We start from the raw sequence: 23,563 nt of genomic DNA, 5'->3' as shown, positions 1-23,563 counted from the left end.
TCACGATGGAGGTTTCAGCTCCCCGGGTGTGACCTTTCTACTGAGGGCAACCTTCGTTTTTTCCTGTTTAGCGGCTGGCTCGGTCGCAGAGAGGTCCCGCCGCTGACACAAGCGGATCCAGGGTCTTTTCACTCAGAGACCCGTCTGGACGGGGGAGTACACAACTGTGAGTGACATTGATACTGGCATTGGCACCATGCATCAACCCCTCAAGCAAACCCACTGGGGTTAACATTGTTTTTAATGGGAGGAGTACAGCAGCACCCACTTGGATTAAATTGAGCGGAACTACAAAGACCAGGGTGCAACTTTGCACACGCCTACTCAGCGAGACCTCCACGCCCACTGGGGCGGGACTTATTACAATAAAGAGGCGTGTTCCAATCATTGCTGGTGTATGTCCTCCTGTTGCCAGTGATCAAGGAAGTGATTCCGAAACATGTTTGGCGAATGCTGGGAGGTGAATGCTGGCTCTAATGCTGTCCTCACGATGGAGGTTTCAGCTCCCCGGGTGTGACCTCTCTACTGAGGGCAACCTTCGTTTTTTCCTGTTTAGCGGCTGGCTCGGTCGCAGAGAGGTCCCGCCGCTGACACAAGCGGATCCAGGGTCTTTTCACTCAGAGACCCGTCTGGACTGGGGAGTACACAACTGTGAGTGACATTGATACTGGCATTGGCACCATGCATCAACCCCTCAAGCAAACCCACTGGGGTTAACATTGTTTTTAATGGGAGGAGTACAGCAGCACCCACTTGGATTAAATTGAGCGGAACTACAAAGACCAGGGTGCAACTTTGCACACGCCTACTCAGCGAGACCTCCACGCCCACTGGGGCGGGACTTATTACAATAATGAGGCGTGTTCCAATCATTGCTGGTGTATGTCCTCCTGTTGCCAGTGATCAAGGAAGTGATTCCGAAACATGTTTGGCGAATGCTGGGAGGTGAATGCTGGCTCTAATGCTGTCCTCACGATGGAGGTTTCAGCTCCCCGGGTGTGACCTTTCTACTGAGGGCAACCTTCGTTTTTTCCTGTTTAGCGGCTGGCTCGGTCGCAGAGAGGTCCCGCCGCTGACACAAGCGGATCCAGGGTCTTTTCACTCAGAGACCCGTCTGGACTGGGGAGTACACAACTGTGAGTGACATTGATACTGGCATTGGCACCATGCATCAACCCCTCAAGCAAACCCACTGGGGTTAACATTGTTTTTAATGGGAGGAGTACAGCAGCACCCACTTGGATTAAATTGAGCGGAACTACAAAGACCAGGGTGCAACTTTGCACACGCCTACTCAGCGAGACCTCCACGCCCACTGGGGCGGGACTTATTACAAAAAAAGAGGCGTGTTCCAATCATTGCTGGTGTATGTCCTCCTGTTGCCAGTGATCAAGGAAGTGATTCCGAAACATGTTTGGCGAATGCTGGGAGGTGAATGCTGGCTCTAATGCTGTCCTCACGATGGAGGTTTCAGCTCCCCGGGTGTGACCTTTCTACTGAGGGCAACCTTCGTTTTTTCCTGTTTAGCGGCTGGCTCGGTCGCAGAGAGGTCCCGCCGCTGACACAAGCGGATCCAGGGTCTTTTCACTCAGAGACCCGTCTGGACTGGGGAGTACACAACTGTGAGTGACATTAATTAATTAATTAATTAATTATGTGCTTATATAGCGCTGGAATCACTCCCGAAGGGGTACCTCCGCGCTTCGACCGCTGCGAAACCCTTCCTGGCTTCCCTGAGAGATGGTCCCTTAATGGGTATCTCCAGGGTGAGACCAGGCATCCCCGGCGGTCTGGTGGGGCCGTTAGTGAAGATGAGGCAAGCTAGTGCCCAGAGTTGCCGAGTGTGATCGCTGATCAGAGTGGGCACCGAGGCGAGAGAATTATCGAGTCCGCTGACCCTGGTCCAGAAACCTGCCGCGTCGGGAATCGAACCCTGGTCCCGGGCCGTCCTCTGCTCTCGGGTCTGCCGCCTCTAACCAGTGAGCCACACTACTCCACTTGATACTGGCATTGGCACCATGCATCAACCCCTCAAGCAAACCCACTGGGGTTAACATTGTTTTTAATGGGAGGAGTACAGCAGCACCCACTTGGATTAAATTGAGCGGAACTACAAAGACCAGGGTGCAACTTTGCACACGCCTACTCAGCGAGACCTCCACGCCCACTGGGGCGGGACTTATTACAATAAAGAGGCGTGTTCCAATCATTGCTGGTGTATGTCCTCCTGTTGCCAGTGATCAAGGAAGTGATTCCGAAACATGTTTGGCGAATGCTGGGAGGTGAATGCTGGCTCTAATGCTGTCCTCACGATGGAGGTTTCAGCTCCCCGGGTGTGACCTTTCTACTGAGGGCAACCTTCGTTTTTTCATATATATATATATATATATATATATATATATATATATATATTCACTGAAAAATCCATAGGTTTTACACACGTTATAGTTAGGAAATAGCATTTACAAAACCTGTGAAATTCACTGAAAAAAACATAAGTTTGACACCAGTTATAGTTAGCTGGAAATTTTACTCGCATAAAACCAATGAAATTCCCACGTTATAGTTAGTTGGACTCACTATAACTTGCGTGTGCAATGCACTGCTGATGACGTCACATATTACATCACTCATGACATGGTCAGTGACATCAGTCATGACATCACTGATGACACCATCCAGTGAATGTGTGTCTTTTTAAAAAATAAATATGTGTTATATATGTATATGTAAAAGTCGATGGAAGAATAAATGTTTAAATGAGTGTTCACTTGGATGTTTTAAAAAAAAAAAATTTGATTGGTTAACTGGTTTATTAACCTCTTCAGTGCTGCGCGAATTTCGCTGCAGTGCTGAAGGGTCATAAATCACATTGACTCATGACGGAAATGTTCCGTCATCAGCACCGGAGCACCGACGCTGATGACGGAACCGTTCCGTCATGAGCATGGAAGGGGTTAAGTGTATTTTAGTGAATACATATATTAGAGAGTAATGTTTAAATATTTAAATATATGTATTAGTGTTTCACTTTGTGTATAAGTGGTTGCATGGGTTGGTGAGTAGCTACATGTGCATGTATATGGGTTATTAGATGTTTTTGTTAGTATCAGTATGAGTGTTTGTATGGTTTGGTGGGGGTATTACTAACACATAGATGCATGAATGACTGACTCTCTCTTTGTATGTGTTTTGAAGACAGCATGTGTGCAGGACTGTATGGGTGGAAGAGTGTGTATATGTGTGTTTTAGTGAGTGAATGACTGTCTCACTAGTGTCTTTATCAGTAACTACATATGTTTTAATCTAATATATGTGAATATTGATGTATATAAGTGAGTATATGTGAGAAAAAGAGATTGTAAGAGTTCCTGTTTAGATAAGTATGTGTCTCTATAAGTGATTGTTTAAGAGAGTAAGTATGTGTAAGTTTCCATAGAAGTAAGGTGGTTGTGTGTGTATAGCTGTATATGCAAATAAATGGATGTACAATAGTTTATTTGCATGTGTGAATATGTGTGAGAGTATCTTTTGGATGACTGTCGGTGTGTAACAGGATGTATAGGTGTATCACTACATATCATGAGTGAGTATATGTACGAGTGACTATATAGAACTGTTGATCAATGAGTGGATGTGTATATAGATGGTGGAATTATTGAATTGGTTGTTGTAACTGGTATGGGTATCTCCATTTTTTTGAAAATTTTAGTTTCTATTTTTGAATATGTGTTTCAAGGGTTACATTACAGTGAAAAGAGGTCTGTCACTCTGTCACAAGGATGGTGTCATCAGTGATGTCATGACTGATGTCACTGACCATGTCATGAGTGATGTAATATGTGACGTCATCAGCAGTGCATTGCACGCGCAAGTTATAGTGAATCCAACTAACTATAACGTGGGAATTTCATTGGTTTTATGCGAGTAAAATTTCCAGCTAACTATAACTGGTGTCAAACCTATGGTTTTTTCAGTGAATTTCACAGGTTTTGTAAATGCTATTTCCTAACTATAACGTGTGTAAAACCTATGGATTTTTCAGTGAATTTCATAGGTTTTTTAAATGCTACTTCCTAACTATAACGTGTTTAAAACCTATGGTTTTTTCAGTGAATATATATATATATATATACAATTTCTATGGCAAAATGAAACCCCTCATTTTGTTCCTTTTCAAATTGAATGTATTAAGTGTTACCACTTTATTCCAATCAAGATGACTTCAGGTGTGCCATACTTTTGTCATAAGTAAGACTGTTAGCGTTCTAGTTGTTGTTCGAACACTCTGGGACATTCTGTCATTGGGCTATAGTTGGGCTACATCTGGCTGATATTTGGGCTACATTTGGGCTCTTTTGTCTCTGGTGGCCATCTTTGGGCTACATTGGGCTACATTGGGCTACATTTGGGCTCTAACATATATATAGCCCAATGTAGCCCAATATATATTTTTTCAAAGTTAATTTTCTCAGCAACTACTGAACAGATTTACACCATTCAAAGAAAAGCGTAATTTGCGAGCCGGACTCTACCTTTCTACCAAATTTCTTATAAATCCATTCAGCCGTTCGAGCTGTAGCCGTGTCTAAACGTCCTATGGAAAATAACATGGGGAAAACACGTTTTGGGACCCCCCTTTTATCTCAGCCCCCACTTGACGAATCTCCCCAAACTTTCAGGGCAGGAGCGGAGCGGAGCAGGCCATCTTCTTTGAGAAATTTGCAAAGATTCGTCCACCGGCGCCAAAGTTATTCTCAATAGAATGTTGCGGATTTCCTATGGAAACTAGGTCCTAACTACTGTCATTGGGCTATAGTTGGGCTACATCTGGCTGATATTTGGGCTACATTTGGGCTCTTTTGTCTCTGGTGGCCATCTTGGGAGACTGCATATCAGAATGAAACATAAGAGGATTTGAGAAGTCACTCAAAATGTGCCCTATTTTTTCTTTCTTCAGCACTAATCATAATTTCTATGGCAAAATGAACCCCCTCATTTTGTTCCTTTGCAAAATAAATGTTTTAAGTGTTAACACTTTATTCCAATCAAGATGGCTTCAGGTGTGCCATACTTTTGTCATAAGTAAGACTGTTAGCGCTCTAGTTGTTCTTTAGAACACTCTGGGACATTCTGTCATTGGGCTATAGTTGGGCTACATCTGGCTGATATTTGGGCTTGGTTTGGTTCCGCATTTTTTTTTGTCTCTGGTTGCCATCTTTGGGCTACATTGGGCTACATTGGGCTACATTGGGCTACATTTGGGCTCTAACATATATATAGCCCAATGTAGCCCAATATATATTTTTTCAAAGTTAATTTTCTCAGCAACTACTGAACAGATTTACTGAACAGATTTACACCAAGGATCTTGCTAACTTGCTAACTTTTTCACCAGCAAGATTAAGCTTATCCAGGACTCTTTTCAACTGGCGGCACCCGCAGGACCGATCAACATCGAGGATGACTCGCGCTTTGCGGTTTCATCAGGCCCGATGCTGGCAATCTTCCCCCCCATTTCAGCCTCTGCATCCCTAGTGCTTATGGGCAATCTTAAATCTGGGTCGCCTTTGGACCCCTGCCCGCCTAAGTTTTTAGCAAAAATGGCGGAAGTTATAAACCCGTTGGCCAATCCACTTTTGAACCTCTCGTTGAGCCAGGGTTTGGTTCCGCAAGCATGGAAGCAGGCAATGGTCATCCCCCTGCTCAAGAAGCCTGGCCTTGACCCTGAGGCACCGGTCAATTATAGACCGATTTCTCTCCTGCCAGCTCTCATGAAAATCTTGGAGAAGCACATACACACGGTGCTCTCCAATTTTTTGGAAATGCATGAGATTCTGCACGCCACTCAATCCGGCTTCCGCCCAAACCTTAGCACAGAGACAGCGCTCCTGGAGGTGTCGGAAGACATTAAAGGGGTACTGGACTCTGGGGGTAAGGCTATGCTGGTCATGTTGGACTTGTCGGCGGCCTTCGACACCATTCCCCATGAGGGCCTTCTCGCTAGACTCTATGAGATTGGCCTTAGGGGGACGGTGCTCAGCTGGTTTTCATCTTTCCTAGCTGACCGCCGACAAACGGCCTGGGCCTCCCCGGACTCGGCCGTGATGCCGCCACTGGGAGTCGGGGTCCCGCAGGGCTCTATATTGAGCCCGACCCTTTTTAACATCTTCATGACCCCTTTGGCGGCATTGGCGGAGTCCTTCGGGGCCCGGATCGTGTCCTATGCCGACGACACACAGCTCCTCTTCTCTTGTAGGAGTGGAGGAGATTTTAATGGGGAGAGTATCCGAGACTGCCTTGAGGCTGTCTTCAGATGGTTTCACCTGAGCGGCCTCAAATGCAACTCAGAGAAGTCTGAGGTACTCTTCTTTGGGTGTGCGTCGGATCCTGACTGGCAAGCCTGGTGGCCTATCAACATGTTTCCACCATCTTGTCCATCTTTAGTAGCTAAGAACTTAGGGGTCAAGATGGACAAGGCCCTGACGATGAGATCTCAGGTCCTTGGGGTGACGGGCACCTGCTTTGGCCTCCTCAAGGTGCTGAGGAAGTTTTTACCCCTTTTGTCGGAAGAACATCGGAAACTGACCGTGCAGGCTTTGATCGGGTCTAGGCTGGATTATGCCAATATCCTTTACCTGGGCCTGCCAGAGTATCTGCTGCAGCGGCTCCAGGTTGTGCAGAATGCTGCTGCGAGAGCCATTTATGGCTTAAATAGGCGAGCCAGTGTGGCGGGTCTTTTGCAGACCTTACACTGGCTGCCTATCCGCAAGAGGATTGCCTTTAAAGCATTAACCCTGGCCTACAAAGCCCTCCATGCGGAGGGAGTGAAGTATCTCCAAAGGAGACTTGCCTTCTATCACCCGGCCCGCTCTCTCAGATCGGAATCACTGTTTTTGGCGGTGGTGCCACGTGTTAAAAGAGCTCGCATTGGAGGCCGCTCCTTTGGACTGCTGGCACCACAGCTGTGGAATTCCCTGCCGCTGACACTCCGGGGTTCCACTAGTCTACTTGTTTTTAGGAAAGGTTTAAAGACCTGGCTGTTTACTATCTAGGTTTTTTTCCCCTTCTTCTTTTACTGGGCCAGCCTGTTGTTTTTATTATTGTGTTGTGTTATTTCGCCGTAGGTCTCATTATTAAAGCGCCGGGACACTCTTTTTGAGTAGCCGTGTGCTATATAAAAACTAATATAACATAACATAACATAACAAAAGCGTAATCTGCGAGCCGGACTCTACCTTTCTACCAAATTTCTTATAAATCCATTCAGCCGTTCGAGCTGTAGCCGTGTCTAAACGTCCTATGGAAAATAACATGGGGAAAACATGTTTTGGGCCCCCCCTTTTATCTCAGCCCCCACTTGACGAATCCCCCCCAAACTTTCAGGGAAGGAGCGAAGCGGAGCAGGCCATCTTCTTTGAGAAATTCGCAAAGATTCGTCCACCGGCGCCAAAGTTATTCTCAATAGAATGTTGCGAATTTCCTATGGAAACTAGGTCCTAACTATAACTACCTACTGGCGACCGCCAGTAGGTAATATATATATATATATGTATATATATATATATTCACTGAAAAACAAAGGTTTCAGGGACATTATAGTTAGGCTTACATTTAATTCATATCAGAGAAATTCAGCAGTTATAGTAAGCTGAGCTAACCATAACTCGCGTCCCCGCAATGCACTGCTTATGACCTCATATATTGTATTACTTATGACATGGTCAGTGACATCACTGATGACCTCACTGATGATATCTCAAATGACATCACTGATGACATCACTGATGACATCATCCAGTGACTTAGAGTGTTTCTAAAAAGTTTATGAGTATTAAATAAATATAAATCAAGGTGTATTGATGAATCAGTGGGTGTATGAGTGCCTGTAAGGATGATTTTGTGGGTGCTTGACTGACTGTATAAGAGAGGGAGTGTACATGTCTCAGTGAATGTATGGGCGAGTGATTAATTTTTGTGAATGTCTGTATCAGTCTGTCAGTTGGTATTTACGTGGCTGCATGTGTTGGTGAGTAAGTATATGAGTGACTGTATAGGTTATTGATTGGTTTTCTGAGTACCTGTATGGGTGTATGAGTGTCTGTGTAGGTGGGTGAGGGTTTTTATTACTCCCTTCGTGGATGAGTGATTGGGTGAATCCCTGGGTGTAAAGGTTCATGAGTACATCTGAGAGGATCTGTTTGGGTGAGTGAGTGTCCGTATGGTTGTGTCGGTGAGTGAATGGATGTGTCAGTAGTATATGGGCGAGTAACTGCTTATGTCATAGGCAGTATATGTGAGTGCTTGAATATATAAGTGACTGTATATGTGAGTGAGTGATTGTGAGAATGGCTGTATCGGTGAGTGTATACTTTTGTCAGTGACTTTATAGATGACCAACTATGTGTTAGTATCTGTTTGAATAAGTGAGTTTGTGTGCATAAATGTATAGGTGAGTGAGCGACTGTGTGATTGATTCTACTGGTGAGTGAGTAGGTATTTGTGTAGCTGTATGAGTGTACGACAGTGTGTGAGTGGCTGTAAGGTTATATGGTTGTATGAGTGGATATGTCAGTGACTGTATAAGTGAGTGAGTAAGTGGGTGTATGAGAGGCTGTATGGATGAGTGAGCAGATGTGTGTATAGTCCTATGAATTAGCAAGTGGGTATGTAAGTACTGGTATGGGTACATCAATGGTTTTGAGAAAGGTAGTGTGAAAGTTGGAGTGGGTGTATGAAAGGTGTGAGTGGTGCATCAGAGATTCTGTAGATGATGTCATCAGTGATGTCATCAGTGAAGTCATTTGAAATGTCATCAATGATGTCATCAGTGATGTCACTGACCATGTCATGAGTGATGTAATATGTGAGGTCATAAGCAATGCATTCGGGGGTGCGAGTTCAGCTAACTACAACTGCTGAATTTCTCTGGTTTTGTGCAAGTGAAATGTCAACCTAACTATAACTTCCCAGTAACCTTTTTTCAGTGAATTTCTAAGGTTTTTAAAAAAAATCTATTTCCTAACTATAATGTTCCTGTAACCTTTGATTTATTCAGTGAATTTCTAAGGTTTTTTTAAATGCTAATTGTTAACTATAATGTTCCTGAATCCTTTTTTTTCTTCAATTTTGTAAGGTTTTTTTAAATTCTGGGGCATAATATCAAGGGATTTATCTCCGCTTTTTTGGCTTTAAAAGCCTAGAAAGCGGAGATAAAATTATCTCCCTATTACCTAGCTGTCGCTAACACCAGTTAGCGACAGCTAGTAGGAGATAGCGACCATCTTGGGCCCCGCTTTGCATGTCAGAGAAAGTTATCACTAATGACATTCAATGTGGGCGTGCCAAGATGTTAGCGACTGGAAACAGTCGCTAACATCGCTATCTCCTATTACCAACTTTTGGAGATATTCACGCTAAGCACGAATATCTCCAAAAGCTAACACCTGCCCTGAGCAGTTCTTAGCCATGTTATCCAATGGGAGGTGGATAACATGGCTAAGAGCATTTGCTAGATAATGCAAGAATATCGCTGACTTTTCAGCGATATTCATGCATTTCGGCCGATTTTTATCGCTTAGGAGATAAACCTTGATAATATCAAGGCTCCTAAGCGCTAAAAATCGTCGCTACACGGGATAAAATTATAGCCGCTAAGCCAACATAGCGATAATTATCGCTAGTTGTTGGTAATATGCCCCTCTATTTCTTAATTGTAATGTCCTTTTTTTGTAAGTGAACCTCTAAGATATTTGTACTTTCTTTCTATAATTGAATAGACTAATTTTTTTAATTTCATCTGTGTTTATCAGAAAATACATTTATTACTGGTTTTACTTTTAACAATTTTGTAAGTCGGCACAACATTGTTGCATTTACAGTGGAGATTCTGTCAGAAGTAAATGAATTTAACATACTGAAAAATACACATACAGACATTTTTTAAACTTTAACTCTAAATATTTAGTAGAATATTGCTTAACATTTCTTTCTATGATAAATTTAGAAGAAAGCCACCTAATGAAAGAAACCTTTGCAAAACTGATGTCGCGTTTCCCTCACAATGTCTTGGTGTACTCTAATAAATTAAAGTGTTCAAATCAATTCTGTCCACAGATTGACAAAGCCAGGAAACATGTCCTTAAAGCTGTTTCTCCATTCCTCAGAGACCATCGCATGGGCTGTATCTATAACAACACTCTGCGTTTTGACATGCAAAAATGTATAGTAATGATGGAATGCATGTTACAGATGAAGGCAACAGGGTGTTTCTAAGTAACTTGAAACTTTGCTTCATATGTGTAGCAGCCGAATGCATGATGTTACAACGCATACATTTACAACGCATGCACTTACAACACAGGTTTTACATCGCAACATCCACTACAACGCATTCCATAACATCGCATGACACTACATCGCATTTTAAAAATTATTTATAATGCATTCCACTACATCGCATACCACCTTTACAACGCATACCATTTCATTGCCTTTAAGGTAAGTATTGGATAGTATAGGGGTAAAAATTACTATTCTAACTTCAGGGGGTGCACTAGTAGGGTAAGTGTTGGATAGTGTAGGGGTAAAAATTATTATTCTAATTCCACGGGGTGCAACAGTAGGGTAAGTGTTGGATAATGAAGGGGTTAAAAATTACTATTCTAACTCTAATGGCTGCGTTGTAATGACATGCGATGTAGTGTCATGTGTTGTAATGGTATGCGTTGTAATGCCTGTGTTGTAGTGTCATGCGTTGTAAAGGATGTTGCGATGTAATGCCTGCTTTGCAAGTGTAGTGCAATGTAATGGTTGCATTGTGAAGGTTGTTTCCCGTAGCAGCCATATACACACATCCAACGCAACAGCTCCTGTCAGAGCCACCCTAGTACCTGAAATATTTTTTCTAAGGTTTATTTTTTATTTTTGACGATCTTCTTGATGACGTTTCGATCCTCGCGGTTCTGTTGCAAAAACGGAAACCAAAAGTAGACATTCAATGACCACCAACACATCTGAAAATAATATGCAAAAAAATCTATTTTGAACATTGCACTAACGTATTAGTACATACGTACTTCTTTCAAAGCAAGTTTAAAGTCATATTTTTGTACCAAGTTTCTTTAAAAACCATCTTTCAGACATATTTTCTATTTTCGCGGTTATTCAGGACGTCACAATGACGTCATTAACCGCAACAATTGCGCCTTTTCCATTAAGTGAAAACACATGTATGCACACACATTACAGTATTTTACACACTAGAGGATTATTACTGTACACTTCAAACTAATCTCTAAAACCTATTTTGGTTTTTCGCTGTGAGACCGGAGATCACAATGATGTTGGTCATCACATTAACCTTGGTTACGTCGCGAATGTAGATAACTCACTATGTGAATAACTCTATAAAAACATTTATCAAAATCTCTATAACAATGCATACTAATGATTTATTGATATTTTTTTGATATTTTCACCAATATTCGCGATGATGTTGATAGTCGCAATGCCGCCATGATGGTAGACAGGGGCCGTGCTGGCGGTCACAGCATTGTCGCGAATATCGCGAGCTATTAAAAAAATCCGTTTTGGATATATAACTTCTGTCACTAACACCTCCATTTCTCAACCATGGGGTCAGAGTATCTCCACTCTGACCCCTTAGGTGGCCTTTCACACAGATGTTCAGCCTCGGGAACCGTTCCTGATAGATAAAATGGCAGCCGCAACTTTCTATTCAGGTTGCGTCAGGCCAACCATAGCATTCCCGTTAGTGCCTGTATTCGCGATTCATCACAAAATCTTTGTGAAATATCCACAGCCAGAGATATGACTATAATATTAAACTTGCATTTCTCAAAAACTACTGAATGGATTTACACCAAATAAGCTAAAGGCACTTCTTTGTGCCAACATCTACCTCCCTGCCAAATTTGGTGTGAGCCCATACAGCGGAACAGGCTGTAGAGGTATCTCAAGGTTCCTATGGCAATTGACATTACAGATGCAACCTTATTTTGTGCCCCAAATTATTGGTCCCTACTGCACTGATCACCCCCAAACTTTCCCAATCAGCATATATATGGACTGGCCATCTTTATTAAAGTAGTGGCACGTATGGCGGCATGATTCCTGAAACAATGAGCCTCTGAAGAAGTGCGAAAATCACGAAACGCGTCAGGCTCTGATACAAAGGACAACCTTGTTTGGATCTTTCCTGCATGTAGCAGCTGCCCAATAAATCCACAATCTACACTTACCTGAGTGAGTTTTCATTCGTTTGGAGGCAACTCTTACTGATGGATGTGTACGGCTGTGCCTAGCCGTGAATGAAAACTGCTGTGTCAAAACGGACCCCTGCAGCGCCACGTTGGTGTGTGTCACAGGGCCAGGTGCTTTCTGGGCGGCAGCGATGAGAAACAGCAGTGAAATTGCCAGCAATGTTAGCAACCCACTGGGGTAATATTAAAATGTATATGGACAGAATCCTTCGCCAGCTCAGTGAAGTTTGATGTTGTGTTTCACTATAGATCCCAGACGGCGGCGCAAGCAGCCACACCCACTGAGGACTGGCAATCTTTATCAAAGTAGTGGCACGTATGGCGGCGTGATTCCTGAAACAATGAGCCTCTGAAGAAGTGAGACAATCACGAAACGTGTCAGGCTATGATACAAAGGACTACTTTGTTTGGACCTTTCCTGCATGTAGCAGCTGCCCAATAAATCCACAAGCTACACTTACCTGAGTGAGTTTTCATTCGTTTGGAGGCAACTCTTATTGATGGATATATATATATATATATATATATATATATATATATATATATATATATATATATATATATATATATATATATATATATATATATATATATTCGATTCATACTTACTTGGCCAATATTTGCATAGTAAGGACCACGCGGGTTGGGTTACTGACAGCCACCTGCCATGCCTTCCTAAGAATGAAGAGTCGGTCAGACAGTAGAGAATACACGCAGTTAGTTTTATTAGTAATACTCTGCAGAGGAATCCATCATGACCTGCACCCTAAGATGTCTGCTGAGGAACTGGCCCCCAAACTGTCTACAGTGGATAATCATTCCTCTCGTGATGCTCCCAACCAAACCCACTATGGAAAAATACCAGCCTGGGCCGAATTTGAACAAAGAGGCATAGTAGGATGATCTAACACCTGCCAGATGGGTACACGCTATCACAGTTCCAACACCATGGTGCTTGTTATCAGCATCTCCTAATGTGGGAGCAGTAACTACACATTCAGATAAGTATGGCAGGGCAGAACGGCCTATTCATTAGCAAGTTAGAAAACAGCTTTGAGCAACATAGAAAATAATAACGAAATACAGTGTTCTGCTGAGGCAGGCGATTTGACAGCGAGGCCTAACTCGGGCACAGTCTAAGCAGCCACATAGAAGTTACGAAATGCAAAATGGAGTCACTCTTGCTAACTGAAGTCTACACATTACGGGGATAACTCATGTTGTTTATTTAGCCACACACTGCTAACCTAATACAACCTGAAACTACTGCATTGCAGGAATGAGGATTTCAAACGTAACAGACCTTCCTTTTAGCAGAAGTGGCTATCCAGTAGGGTCTTTACAATTCTAAGGGGAAGACTGATGCATAGGTACCCATATAGCAATCATATAATCATAGGAAAGAAGGCACACACTTATTGTTACATCTCACTAATATTCAAAAATTCACTCATCTATAAGCATGAGGTCCTGGATACCCTGCATCATCATAGTACAGAGGTTATTATCAGGCCTTGGAAGGCTAGGAGTAGGGGTGAGCTTGCTCACACAATAAGTGCAACATGCGGGAAGGCAATTAATACACAAACAACATGTGAAGAAGACACCTGCGATAGCTTTTAGAACCATTATAATCTTCCAACCTCATGATGTCAAAAGACCCCAGAGCCACCCAGAGAGGCACCATGAACCATTATCCTGATGGATCTCTGAGGCAAGTCTGTGCAATTTCTGTATGGCAGAGTATACGGTAAGGGCGCTATCAGGGATGTATACACAATAACTACTTCTGATGACGCGGCAGGCTCCACTCCTATCGGCCAGAATGACTTCTAAAACCATCCGATTTTTAAGAGCAACCAGCCGCGGTCTGTAGTAGGAGTTTCTGCAGGGCGGTGATGTGGGGAGGGGGAGGGGCAGGGTGGGGGAAGTAATGTATGGATTTCGGAGTTTAACTGGTAAGTAAACATATAAATAAATAAAACAAATTTGTTGGCGCGCACTGCATCGCATTTGGTGATGCAGTGCATGCAACGAAATTTGTTTTATTTATTTATATGTTTACTTACTTGTTAAACTCTGAAATCCATACATTACTTCCCCCATCCTGCCCCTTCCCCTCCCCACGTCACCGCCCTGCAGAAACTCCTACTACCGACCGCGGCTGAGAGCAACGAGCCCTGTAGCTTGAAGCTCGACTGTAATATTGGTCGGTATGCCTGCAGTAGTATTAATGACTCCCTCAACTACTCTGGCCAAGTGCCAAATATTATGGCTATTAAACATGGGACCCCAGAATAGCAGAATTCCCTTCATTATGTCAGTGAATTGCTGTAGAGAGGTATCTGTCTGATCAATATCGTCTCCATTGACTACTCTCTTGTCCCGGGGTGCCAGGAAACTCCTGCGCTGTAAGCGATGGGTCTTAAGATAGCTGGGAGGGGCTATATAAACTAGGGGAAGGAAGTAGGAAAGGGTATATCTCCCAGACCATCTTTCAGGGAGCCACACATAACCACGATCACCACAAACAAAATAAACATTAGGCGATGGGATCAAGGGCTGACTTTTGGGCACTCTCAATATGGAAGTGGTGTTGCATCTACTGTCACCCAACTTTATGTCTCCCATCCCCTGAACAAAGAAAGGAACCGGTTCAGCTACTACTGCCAGGGGTATGGGCTTATCTTCAGTGACATTGCGGGCTTGGAAGGATTGGTAATATTCTGATACATAGTAGTGCGAAAACCTATCTCTATCCATATCTGTTCTGTTTGTCTTTCCACGTTGATCAGAGGCCCTGAGGCAAGAATTCAAGAGCACTCGATCAAACCTGCCATCTCCAGGTGAAACACCAGGTGGGGACCTATGATGAGAGTACACATTAATTGTCAAAGAACAGGAACTAGTACTTTCTTTGTCCAGGGAATCAACTTGCGAGAAGTGGCGGATCAAACTAAGTAAAGTGTACCATCCCTCACAACTATGAACATAGGATAAGGGCATAGGCAGCAAGTTCTCACTCTGTTGCGTGACAGAAGGTAACAACCCACACACCCAACATTTCGTTGTATTATAAACAGCATGCGTTTGGTGCAACGTTTTAATAAAAACATTATCTTTGTAGGACCTCCAGTGTTCATCTTTGTGAGGTGCTAGAGTACGAAAAATATGTACTGGAGGTGCTGGCGTAGTACTTATCCAAGCATGCACATAATATTCCTCCTCTACAAAGAATAGCACCCCAGCAGGGAAAGCAAAATTATCAAAATGAACATTATCTTGCTCTTAGTGAACCACAAGGACCAAACAGGTCCATTTGAAATGGGATGCGGAGCCGCAGAGGGCTGCTCCTCATCAATGATGGGACAACCAAAGGGATATATTTTGTAAACTTTAAGAGCAGCTTATATGTGTCACAAAGGAAAAGAAACATTCACAGGCTAGAGCCACTATTGCAACTACAGCACCAGAGGGGCAAATGTCTTCCAGTGTCCATCTAGAGCCTCACTGGCAGCCTCCTATTTTTCATCAACAACTGCGTTATGAAGTACTCCCTCGGGGGAGCTGTGCGATAGCAGCCCTTGCTGAAAAGACAAATCCTCTTCTTTCAGGATAGGGCACTATCCCTCCTTGGCAGGTACGCTCAACTATCCTGTCCAGTGTCTACGGCAGTGCACCAGTACTGTTCACTGTAGTCAAAATTAAATACAGGTACCTTAGGCACAGCACCTGTTCCCTATTCTCAAGTCCTTCCCTAACTCCTAGACTGTTCGGCAGGTGCACCGTCCTTCTTTCGGGGCCTCAAATTGTATTTAGTAACTTCAGGTACTGTTTCATAAACAAAAAGGGGCACACACTCAGAATAAGGAGGGCATCAGAGTTGGGTGTATTGGGAACGGAGTGATCCGGGGCAGCCCTTATATCCGGGGGAATCGTCTGAAACAGGGCTGCGTCACTCTCCTCATCTGTCTGCGCCCACCTCAAGCGGGCATCAGAGAAGGGAATAAAGCGTGGCACCCGCTCACACTCCTGATCAGCAATGCTGTCTTTAACCCAGCTATCGTACGGGAGTGGGAGGGGCACCTACTTCATATGAGAGACGTGTAACCTTTGCTTCCTGCCATCTACCTTGACTGCGGTGCAGGGGATGAGTAAAACAATGGCAGGTCCTGTCCTCCTCGGCTCCAGACAACTTTTTCTCTGAAAATTGCGAATCAGGACATAATCCCTGGGCTGTATGCAGTGTCCGGCCCCACTGGTACTGGCTGCAACACATGATGCACCTGTTGGTGAAGAGAATGAAGATCTTTAGACTACTCGTATAAATAGTCCACAAGCAGGGGGTATTCTATCTTGGAGAAGCGCTTGGATCTTGGGACACCCCCAGACATTAGCAGGGTGTTCAAAGACCACTTCGTAAGGGGACATTCCTGTTCTAGAGTGCGATATGGCTCTGGAAGATAACAGAGCTAAGGGTAATACTTCTGTCCATCGTAATCCTGTACTCTCTTGAATCTATGCTAGTTTTCAGCTTGAGAGTACCATTGTACTTCTCAACTAGGCCTGCTGATTGGGGTGGTTCCCTGCATGAAACTTCTGCTTAATATGTAAGCCGTTGCACACGAATTCAATGACTTTGAATTGAAGTGAATTCTGGTATCACTCCAAATTACACGTGGCAATCCATATCTTGGGAAGAACTCTTTCAAAAGTGCCTTCGCTGTCGCCATTGCTGTATTCTCCTTAGTGGGGTAAGCCTCAATCCATTTACTGAATGCGCAAATCACTACCAGCACATACTTTAAGTTATTCACTCGTTCCTTTTCGATGAAATCCATCTGGAGAACCTCAAAAGGGAAGGAAGGTGGTACAAAGTTGCCAGCGGATGTGGGAGTACCTCTTACAGGATTATGCTGCAAAAAAACGTATACAGTGCTTCACTAGGTGTGTGGCTACCTTAGTGATAATATCATTCAGCCATCCTGGGTCTAATAGCTTGCATACTCCTTTGGCACTGATATGCGCTGGGCCATAGGCCATAGTCACAACAGGGAGTACATATGCTTAGGAAGCAACCATCGCTGCTTTCCTGACAAGTCAGTCCAACACCCATCCTCGCCCAAACAACCTGTTCTCTCCTCCCACATTGCCAGGTCATCTACAGTTGCCTCAGCCTGAATTTCCCTGACATTTTCCAATGTGTCCTTGTTAGAAGGTGGTTCTGACACTATGGGCCTCCCAGAGGTTTTGCTTTTTGAGCACCTAATTGTTGCGCTTTTACTGTGGGGGAGCCTCATAAATCGGGACTCACCCACAGTGAATTCAGGATGGAAGAGACTGCATAGGGATTTTACTGGTGTCCCCCTGGCAGCAGCTGGAGTATGGGACACTGGGCTGATTACATGCAGACACATGTGTACATGCGTGTGCATACATGTAAGGGCTGTGCAGGGGAGATTCCTAGCGTGTGCAGCCCAGGCGCAGCTACAAGGTGAACGGTGTGGCAGGACTTATGCAGAATTGGGTGGTGACATGGAATAGGCTTTATACACCGGGAAGGAACATGCCAGGGAAAGTCAGTGTGTTTTACTGTTTTTCACTTCATTATTCCCCTATGGGGATATGGAGCCCTTGTGCTAGATTAACTTTCATAAGGCCTACAAATTCCAGACACACTAAAGTCCACTGTAGCGGATGTGAAAAGGAGTATTCTGCAGAGTGCAAAGTCATATTTGTACTGCTTTTGGGTCATCCAGAAATGTCACATTTCTCTGAGTCAGTCATAACCAGGGCCAGGCTGAGGGCTGACCACAGCTGGAAGGATTGATAACCTTTATTCAGGCACCTAAGCGCAGCCAGCGCAGACTTTGGGATCCTCAGAACCAGCAACAGGTTTTGCACTATCGCTCCTAAAACTAACCAGAGCATTGTTTTTAAATCGCCGACGGATGCTCTCTGCTAAGGGCTCCTAGTTGATTTTATTACACTGCACTGCACCTTTTTAAAAATTATTGTTGTCATTATTATTAACTGCCAACTACTTACTGTTCCTCCTGTGTCCTGGCGTGTTCCCCGGTCCACCGCTGATTCTTCAGTTTGCGTGGAGGGATCGATCGCCACAGCAGGAAGTGTTCCTTACCATGTTCAGTCACGACGGAGGTTAGCAGTCTAGCTGCTCGCCTCCACCAGCATATAAACCACTGAAAAGCATCTGGCACAGTCGGACTTTATTCAGGCACCTAAGCGCAGCCAGCGCGCACTTTGGGATCCTCAGAACCAGCAACAGGTTTTTCACTATCGCTCCTAGAACTAACCAGAGCATTGTTTTTAAATCGCTGACGGATGCTCTCTGCTAAGGGCTCCTAGTTGATTTTATTACGCTGCACTGCACCTTTTTAAAAATTATTGTTGTCATTATTATTAACTGCCAACTACTTACTGTTCCTCCTGTGTCCTGGCGTGTTCCCCGGTCCACCGCTGATTCTTCAGTTTGCGTGGAGGGATCGATCGCCACAGCAGGAAGTGTTCCCTACCACTTCCGGTCACGACGGAGGTTAGCAGTCTAGCTGCTCGCCTCCACCAGCATATAAACCACTGAAAAGCATCTGGCACAGTCGGACTTTATTCAGGCGCCTAAGCGCAGCCAGCGCGCCCTTTGGGATCCTCAGAACCAGAAACAGGTTTTGCACTATCGCTCCTAAAACTAACCAAAGCATTGTTTTTAAATCGCCGACGGATGCTCTCTGCTAAGGGCTTCTATTTGATTTTATTACACTGCACTGCACCTTTTTTCTTTTTTTTTAAATTCTTTTTATTAAAGAGAAAACATAAAAGCCAATAACAGGTACCTTACATCACGGAACATACCACAATTATACCATCATAGAATAAAATCGACGGGTGTTCCCCGGGGCAAAAACAAAGTTATGAATTGTTGCTGTTGTGCGGTCGCACTATATAAAGGAGAAACGTTATTTCAGGTCAGCCAGCATCGATCACAGACCCCACCACCCCTAGGGACCGAAGTGTAGTAAACAGGATAATTCAAAGTGGCAGGAGTGCCTAAGACCATAGAACTAAAAATGAAACAACGACCACAACTAGCATGCAAGAATAATACACAATACATTCTACAGGTCAATGCGAACAATGTCACCCCCGGGACCCGTCCACCCATCGAGCAGGATTACCCTTCAGGAGGGCACCTAATAACAGGATATGAATAGGATATTGAACATATAAACAAACAAGGACAATACAAAACACCCCATCCCCCCACCCTGCACCCCTGCATATGGCTTTCGGCTAACCCCAACTAGCAGTGTGCCTGTCGCCCCATCTAACTAAGTTCTAAAAGTAGAAAAGAGGTGGAGGAGGATATTTTCATATAGGCTCCCAGTCTCCCCTCCCCTCGCCAGAAACAAGCAACCCCCGTGAAATAGCTAAAAAGTTTTAAAAAACGTCGACACAACAGACAGGGGAAGCCGTAAACACCGCCCAACTTCTCGTAATCATAATGGTGACAAATCCCACATCTATTGAAGCCATAATAGTAAACCCAGTCCGTCGATCTCATCCTTGGCCCTTCCGAAATTTCATGCGAACCCTTTCCATTCGAACCACCGCATTAACAGGAGAGTCAAAGAGTATCAAAAGTTCAAAAAAGTTCAGTCTGGAACCAGTCAAAAGTGTTAAATCCCTGTGGGTTCCTTCAGCACTGAAGATCTCCCTCACCCAGTTTAGTTCGCAATGTCGTTTTCTTCTCGACCGTGATAAAGCAGCCAGGGAGTGGGAAGATGGTATTGTAATCCGGGAATGAGCACCAACAGCATCCAGGGACAGAGAACCGACAGGTCCTCCCTTGGTCAGCAGCGATGTTAAGGATAGCAATCTTTCGGAGGCCACGGGCTCATTATTGTTTATTGGCACACTAACCAAGGACTTCAATATTTCTTTCTGCACGGGCCCATATGCGTTGTTAAGATGCTCACCGCGGGAATCATGGCTCGCTGTAGATCTCGCAATGGAGCAGGGTCCGGTCTCATACATCTTGTCACTAGTGCACTGGCGATCATTTTGTGGACTATGATTTCCGCATGTTGGTGTAGTGCCCCGATGGCGGCGAAGACGGTCTTCAGCGACGGCTCACACTCCGTCTGAACCTTACCCTCTCGATCAATTTCGAACATAGTCACTTTCCCCAGAGAGCCGGGTCTCTCTGGGGGAACTGGCAAGAACGGATGGGATGGCTACAGAGGGAGACTTGTCAATTACCACAGCAGCACTCCGTTAGTCCGCGACCGCGAGCGAAGATGCCGACCCAGCGAACCCGTCGGCGGCAAACCGGGTCTCCGGGACAGAGACCTCCGCCCACAGCCTTAGACGTGCTTTGTCACTACTCCTGCGATGGTGTATCAACCAAGTAACCACCATCAAAATCGAGCAGGAACAACCTCCATAGCGAGAGACCGGACCCCACCAGGGTCCCACGGCCGATGTTGTTCAACTGAAACCCGGCTGGGTCAGTACTCGAGGCCCCGGCTCACGATCTGGGTTAGGCCATAGATTAAAACACAACGTATCTCCGTCATTCAAGCAGGTAAAATTCACAGGACTTCACCATCAGACTGCATCGGTTCATACACACGAAGGTTGGATGTAAACTCAGGATATTAGACAGGATCGTCCGGCTGGAGAAGGAGGGCGGCGGAGCCGGGAGCCTACGTGGCTATCTTGGTTGCTAGTGTAACTCCTCCTCCCTGCACTGCACCTTTTTAAAAATTATTGTTGTCATTATTATTAACTGCCAACTACTTCCTGTTCCTCCTGTGTCCTGTCGTGTTCCCCGGTCTACCGCTGATTCTTCAGTTTGCGTGGAGGGATCGATCGCCACAGCAGGAAGTGTTCCCTACCACTTCCGGTCATGACGGACGAAGGCGCACCTAAGGCAAGCCCGTCTGCGCCCGTCTGCGCCCGTCTGCGCCCGTCTGCGTCCGTCTGGCCCTGGAAAGGGCATAGGGCCTCCCCCCCGGCCCTAATGTTCGCCCACCTGGTTGTAATGTCCTAACTTACTCCTCAGCCCTACTCAGAGTGATCAACATCTCTATCAACAGGCCCCACTGTCCGCCTCTTCCCTTAAAATCCGGTCCCAATTCAGGACCCATTCACTGCCCCCTCTGCACCTTTAAACTCCCTCCTTCGGTCCCTTCCCCCCATCTGGCACCACCAGACCCCCCCGCCCTCTTTCGCGCCGCTCTCATAAATGCCCGTTCCCTCCCCAAACACAATTTGGACATCTTAGAGCTATCTATCAGTCAGAACTTAGATCTCCTATTTATAACAGAAACCTGGGGTGACCCCTACTCCGAACCCGATTTTTGCTTTGCCTTACCGGACGGTTATTGTGTTCTTAGACATGACAGACCGGGAAGGGAGATGGGCTAGCCATTATTCAGTCCGCCACATCACCAAAATAGAACCCCTGGACCGCTCGGACTGTGAAGCTCTCATTTACTCCGTTGCCCTCTCCAACAATCAAGCATTTAAAGGCACTCTCCTCTACTGCCCCCCCGGACCCCAAAAAAGCTTCCTTTCAGCCCTAGACAGCTTGATAGAGCCTTCAGCGGGAGTTCCGATTATACCATACTAGGTGACTTTAATTTCCTCCTAGAATCTCCTACCGATAAAGAAACCGCCCTTCTTACCACTGATCTACAAGCAGACGGATTTCACCAGCTAGTTTCCACTCCCACTCACCAAGCCGGTCACACGCTTGACGGTCTCTTCACCAATAACCCCGATATCGCCCTTCTCTCTGTCACCCCCCTCATTTGGACAGATCATGCCGCAGTACTCTTCACTATTCAGCCCCAGACCCCCAACCCCCCGCAGTCCAAGGCCCGCATTCCCAAACTTACTCGAGCTTGGAATAACATTGACATTCCTCTACCTACAACTACCCTTTCCAACTCCCTCGACGAGCTCACCTCCGACCCCGACACTGCATTCATTAAGTATCTGGACTGGCTACATGGCGCCTTCAATTCTCTGGCACCCCCCAAACTGATCTTCCCTATCCGATCTACTCCTTCCTCCCGTTGGTTCTCAGAGGCTCTTAGACTACAGAGACAACACTGTAGAAACCTAGAAAGACACTGGCGCAAGCACTACAACCCCCGGGACAAACAAACTTACAAGAACTCATTGACCATATACAAACGCCTTATTACTTCAGAGAAGAGCACCTTCTATCTAACTCAAATTGAATCCGCTCAAAACTCTTCTAAAAAGCTGTTCCAGGTAGTCAACACTCTCTCCAGTCCTCCCTCCTGCCCAACCATGGATGCCTTCACAAGACCTCTGTAACTCTCTTGCCAACTTTTTTGCAAACAAGGTCACTACCATATACTCTGCTTACATCTCTCACACATATCCTAACTCCACAAACCCTGACTCCCCAACAGCCCCACCACCACTACTTTCTCAAATTTCCTTTAGGTCCCCCCCGAACAGATCTCTCAATTAATCTCCTCCATTATGTCTGGTTCCCCTCTTGACCCCTATCCGCCCTCCATCCTTAAACTCATTCCAGAGGTCATAACACCCTCCCTCACCAATATCTGCAATTCCATGTTCATCACAGGCTCCTATCCCTCCGTCTGGAAAAAAGCAGTTATCAAACCCCTCCTAAAAAAACCTACCCTTGACCCTACAGCCTCACTTAACTACAGACCCATCCCCTGCCTTACGTTCCCATCCAAGATCTTTGAAAAACTAAGGAATAAACAATTATCGGATTTTATGAACCAACCACCTCCTGGAGATACACAATTCGGAATCAGACAAGGTCACAGAACCGAAATGGCCCTCATAAAGGCCGCCGTCGAGGTTAGGATGATTTTAGATCAGGGCGGTGTGGCGGTCCTCATACTTCTGGATCCATCCGCCGCCTTTGACATGGTCGATCATGCCATCCTGATCGACCGTGTCTCAACCTTAGGTATCAATCACACAGCCAGGGACCTTCTAGCCTCATTCCTTACCAACCGCACCCAATCAGTAAAACTGGGCTCCTTCTACTCACCTGTGTTTACTCTTCCCTGTGGGGTGCCCCAAGGATCCTCGCCAAGTCCAACCTTATTCAACATTTACGTTTTGGACTTAGCGAGGGTGATTAAATCCCACGGCTTGAGTTTAACCTCTTATGCTGATGACACCTAGCTGGTGCTAGCAGTACATAAGGACGGGGTAGCGGTTGCGTCCAAATTCCAGGAGGG

The sequence above is a fragment of the Lissotriton helveticus genome, chromosome 7 (assembly GCF_964261635.1).
Source record: "Lissotriton helveticus chromosome 7, aLisHel1.1, whole genome shotgun sequence".
NCBI classification, from domain to species: domain Eukaryota; kingdom Metazoa; phylum Chordata; class Amphibia; order Caudata; family Salamandridae; genus Lissotriton; species Lissotriton helveticus.
Note: the sequence above shows the minus strand (reverse complement) of the source record.